The sequence below is a fragment of the Crotalus tigris genome, unplaced genomic scaffold, assembly GCF_016545835.1.
Source record: "Crotalus tigris isolate CLP2741 ecotype Arizona unplaced genomic scaffold, ASM1654583v1 scf7180000023738.1706062, whole genome shotgun sequence".
NCBI lineage: Eukaryota > Metazoa > Chordata > Lepidosauria > Squamata > Viperidae > Crotalus > Crotalus tigris.
The window spans coordinates 1,697,501-1,703,331 of record NW_024100150.1 but is presented as its reverse complement, the minus strand read 5'-3'; positions in this window follow the sequence as shown (position 1 = coordinate 1,703,331).

Below are 5,831 nucleotides of genomic sequence, written 5' to 3'. Positions count from 1 at the left end.
ATTAACTAAATATTTCTGATCTTTAAGTAGAATATGAGTTTCCTGTAAACAAATAACAGCATTGGTATGTTGTTTCAAATAATAAAAGATTTTTTTCCGTTTCTGAGGAGAATTCAATCCATTAACATTCCAGGTCAAAAACTTTGCCATCTCCCTTGGCACGCAGCCTGGATAAGACACCATCAAACTCTGACAGAGCTGCGTGTGTTGCATAACTCTTGGGTCTTGCTCCTCCCACCGGCGGTGATGCACTTCCAGGAGAATTCTCTTTGGGCTCTTTTTTACGTTGCTCTTTCTCTTTACGCTTATAAGCTGCACAAGTCATCCTCTGCTCTTTAGCCTCCGTTTGGCGTTGCTTTGCCACTTCTATCATCCCTGCGGAAACCAAATCTAGTGCCTCAGATTGCTGCTCAGGTTCCTTAGCACTCAAAGATTTCCGACCAGATGAATTTGAGCCTGCACTCAGGACCGAAGTATAGAAATCTCTAGCTTTGTCAACTGTGTTCAATCTGTAACGTGTCCCAGCATGGCTCAAAACGATACCCATCGGAATTTCCCATCTGAATGGCATCGCTCTAGCTTTAAGCTCATTGGTTAAAAAAGCAAAGTCTTTCCTACTTCTTAAAATTTTAGATGGGATTTCCTTTAGAATGATGACATCTTGGGCGGCAATCTGAAATCTTTTGTTGTAAAAAGCTTGTATAATCTCATTCCGCAGGGACTTCTTTGTAAAGTAAATCACCACATCTCTGGGCAAATTCTTCTGCTTAGCAATCCAGGAGTTGAGTCTATAAATTTTTTCTACTTCTCTCTGTAATTCTCCTTTATCCATATCCAAAGCCAGCGCCAGATCACTAAGAACCACCTCCATCAAATCTTGATTCATATCTTCCTTGAGGCCTCTAATCCTCAGAGCCTACTCCATTTGTCTGTATTGAAACATCAAAATATCTTCTTGTGAGGAGTCCACCTTCCTTTCCACGTCTTGAATTTTGTCATCTAAAGAGTCAACTTTGTCTTCCACTTCCTCAAGCCTTGCATCGAGCTTAACCACCACAGTAGCCAAACCTGAAACAGCTGCCAGTATAGCTTGTCGTAATTCATTATTATTTTCTTGCAATTTAGACTTTATCCCCGTTATCTCTTCTTTGAGATCAGATTTAATTTCTGATTTAATCTGTGAAACAAATTGAGTCATTTCCTCTCTCATTTGAACTACAATCTCGCCCATTATGCCTCTAACCTCTTGCACTGAAAGTCCAGGTAGAGGAGGGGAGGGTGGTGGCTGAGCCGGTGGTGCATGTTTAGATTGTTGTTGTAGCTGTGCAGTGGAAGTTATAGGAGAAGAAATAACCTTGGGTATTGAGGAAGGCTGCTGCCTCTTTGAAGCCATTTTTAAAAAGCACAATTGTCACTTCCCTTTCCCCTCCAGCCAAAAAGGGAGGAGGAAAAAAAGAAAAAAAGAATTTTTAAAAAGAGACAAACTATAATCATTAAAAGTCCAGAATAAATCCCAAGAATAAGTAGTAAAAGAGCAAACAATTCAAAAAAAAAAATTCTAAGCCAAAAGCAAAAGCAAAAGCAAAAAACAATCCTTAAAAAGGGAAAGTAAAACAAAAGAGAAAGGAAAAAAAAACTCCGACACTTTCAAAACGCCATCTTAAATCCTTTCACTAGTATAACAAAGAAAAGGAGGAAAAATAGTAAAAATCAAAAGATAAAAAAATAAACACCTAAAATATAAGAAAAAGTCCTTTAAACTGCTCCGTCCGTTTAAAAATTACTCACCAAAATGCTGTAAACACGGAGATAGAAGCGGCGGTTTCTTTTGCTTCCAAGGAAGCAAAAACCGCTGGGAGGCGGAGATCAGCAAGAGCTCCGAGGGAACACTCCTTTCACCCCCTCTAGAAATAAATCCAGAGGGGGTTCAGGGGTTCTACCTCTACTCTTGCGTTCTCTATCCCTTCCCTTTGCCCGGGAAGGGATTTCCGAGCCGCGGGCCAGCTGATGCACGCTGCGCTCCGCGGCTCTGACACTTCCCCAGCTGGACGGCTAAAAGCTAGCCGCCATCGCCGTCGCCTCCCACCGGAAGCTCCCACATTTTATTAACTCTTTAATTTTATTTTTAACAGTAATTTTGGTCAGAGGATGGGCCTGTGTTTATCTTCAGCATGCTTAAAAAGCAGTGACGGATGAAGCTCGGCTTGTTAGTAGGGGCTGTTTATTAGGGGTTAAACGATAACTCTTGAAGTGTACTTCAGTCTTCCTTTAAACAGCCTTAATCCAAATTGTGGCACATTTAGAATAGAATAGACCACAGGTTGGCAACCTGCGGCTCCGGAGCCGCATGCGGCTCTTTGAGCCTTCCCCTGTGGCTCCCAGCTTCCTCTGCCATTTGCAGAGAGACAGAGACAGAGAGAGGCAATTGCGTTTCTCTGCTTCTCTCTCTCTCTCTCTCTCTCGCTCTCTCTCTCTCTCTCTGTGTGTGTGTGTTTTTGTGTGTGTGTTTTTGTGTGTCTGTGTGTAAAAGAGAGTGCACTCACAGTGTTCTCCAAGGAGCTGAAAAGCTTATTGGGCGGGGCTCCTCCCTTTGCTGCGTCTCTGCAGGAAGCAGGAAGGGCAGGAGAGAGCTAGCTAGCTCAGCTATGCTGACTCAGGAATTCTGGGAGTTGAAGTCCACGAGTCATAAAAGAGCTGAGGTTGCCTACCCCTGAGCTTGTTGGAGAACAGCTTGAAGCCAGCTTGCCAGATGAGCAGCAGATAGGCGAGAGGGAGGGAGAGAGAGACAGAGAGAGACCCTTTTGACATCTAAAATGAAGATAACACTGTATATATCCTTTTTTACTTGTGTGTGTGTGTGTGTGTGTGTGTGTGTACACACACACATCTATAATAAAGGTAAAAAAGGATATATGCAGTGTTATCTTCATTTTAGATATCAAAAAGGTTTTGCGGCTCCCAGTGTTTTGTTTTCGGTGGGAAACGGGTCCAAGTGGCTCTTTGAGTGTTTTGGGTTGCCTACCCCTGGAATAAAACAACAGGGGACCTTGGAGGTCATCTAGTCCAACTCCCTGCTCAACCAGGATTCTATATACCATTTCAATCCAGTCTCTTCTTAAAAACCTCCAGTGTTGGAGCATCCACAGCTTCTGGAGGCAAGGAGTTCCACTGGTTAATTGTCCTCACTGTCAGGAAGTTTCTCCTTAGTTCCAGGTTGCTTCTCTCCTTGATGAGTTTCCATCCGTTGCTTCTTGTCCTGCCTTCAGGCGCTTTGGAGAATAGCTTGACTCCCTCTTCTTTGGGGCAGCCCCTGAGATCCTGGAACACTGCTATCATGTCCCCTCTGGTCCTTCTCTTCATTAAACTGGACATACCCAATTCCAGCAACCATGCTTTATTATTTTGCAAGATTATCTTGTTCCTGTTCCGTAGGACCGAGACTGGTGGCCGCTAAATCCAGGTGATCCCATGTTTTTGACTCTGGAAGGAAGGACAATTGCATACGACGGAGAAGTGACAGTGTACCCAACCTTTGTGAACGAGGCCGCGTATTACGAAAAGCAACAAGCCTTCATAAAGACGGTGAAAGAAAAATTGAGCGCCAAAGGGCTCCAAGTGTCTTAAACCAGGATGGTTTGTTCAGGTCCTCTAAAGTGCCAGCAAATATTTGGCATTTCTCATCCAAGGTGGCCCAAGGACATCATAGATCCTAGACCAGTGGTTCTCAACCTGTGGGTCGGGACCCCATTTGGGGTCGAATGACCATTTCACGGGTGTCACCAAACCATGCTGTCCGCCATTTTTTTCCCTTTTCCCTAGCTGTCCTACTCCCTCTTATTGGTGGCCACACCCACTTAGGGGTCACCGCAACATGGGGAACTGTATTATGGGGTCACGGCATTAGAAAGGTTGAGAATCACTGTCCTAGACCAAAAATTCAATTTACCATTGTAAAAAATAGAGAGCACTTACTCAGAAAACAATGCAAACTACCAGAATAGAACAGAATAGAATAGAATAGAATGGAATAGAATAGAATAGAATAGAACAGGACTTTTCAACCTTTTCACCCATTGTACCACTTTTAGGATATGGCAACATCCGAGGACCACCAGTCGCCTAGCAAGGTCTCAAAAACTTGATGACCCCCCCCCAAAAAAGGAAAAAAGTGATAAAGTACAGGTAGTCCTCGACTTACAACAGTTTGCTTAGTGACCAAAGTTACAATGGCACTGAAAAAAGTGCCCCCCAAGGCACAGCCGAGCAAGACACCTGCCTGCCCACCTGGCGTGCTCTTCCTCCTATCCAAGGTTTTCATTGTTGTGAGCATTTCCGTTGAGGATTGGCAGAAGGGGTGGGGTGGGGGGGTGTTTGGTTTTTATTCTCCCCCCCCGTCTGCTAGGTGGTTGCAGCAGGTTTTGATCACTTCACATGACCCTGGGACACTGTGACCGTCATAAATATGAATCAGTTGCCAAGCATCTGAATGTAAATCACAAGACCCTGGAGAGGCTGCAACATTCCAGCTGATCGGCGCTTCTTCTGGGCTCAGCAGAAGCTCCAAGATCAGTGCCGAGCTCCAGCTGGAGCCTGGCGCTGAGCCTAGTGCTTCCGCTGAGCCCTGATAGCCTTGAAGAAGCGCCAATCAGCTGGAAAGCGGCACTGATCCTGGCGCTTCCACTGAGCCCTGACAGCCCTGCAGCTCCAGCCGTCTCTCGCTCAGGCTTGTGCAGTGCTGCCACCAGTTCAGCTCATTCCCCTCCCCCACTACCACTTTTCTGGGATGGTTGCGTATCACCTCCCAGGGGCCAATGTACCACAGGTGGTACCCGTACCACTGGTTGGAAAGCCCTGTTCTAGTCCAACCCCCCACTCGAGGAAAATGTATAATATCTCAGACAAGAATAATGAATAGAATAGAATAGAATAGAATAGAATAGAATAGAATAGAATAGAATAGAATAGAATAGAATAGAAAATATGGAATGGAATAGAATAGAATAGAATAGAATAGAATAGAATAGAATAGAATAGAATAGAATAGAATGGAATGGAATGGAATGGAATGGAATGGAATGGAATGGAATGGAATGGAATAGAATAGAAGAGAATAGAATAGAATAGAATAGAATAGAATAGAATAGAATAGAATAGAATAGAATAGAATAGAATAGAATAGAATAGAATAGAATAGAATAGAATAGAATAGAATAGAATAGAATAGAATAGAATAGAATAGAATAGAATAGAATGGAATGGAATGGAATGGAATGGAATGGAATGGGATGGGATGGGATGGGATGGGATGGGATGGGATGGGATGGGATGGAAAATGGAATGGAATTGAAAATGGAATGGAATAGAAAACTTCCAGTTTTCGCCAAAACCAGCCCAGAATGAACCATTGATTTGTTTAAGGGCTGTTGCAAAAAACAAAACAAAACATAAAATTGGATTGATGACATGGATGACCTGTTTTATGACCCTCAGGATTCTAATGGTCAAGCTTCATTATAGTCGTAAGTTGAGGACTCTGTAAGAATTAAACTGTCTCCTCAGAGGGAGAACGATGGGTTCCCCCCCCCCAACCTTCACAGAATTGCATACTAGTGAGATATCGGTGTTTATAAAACAGTTGACTTTATTTCTCTTTATTTGCAATAAATATACATATATATATTTAAACTACAGTCCCAGGTCTGATAAATCCCTGGACAAAGTCATAAAGTTTGGAAAAATAACGAATGCCTGTTGCAAATGTCTCTCGCCTTTCCGAAGGGAGATTTTTTGCCAAATTGCACATCTGGCTGTAAAGTGCTAATCAAAAAGCA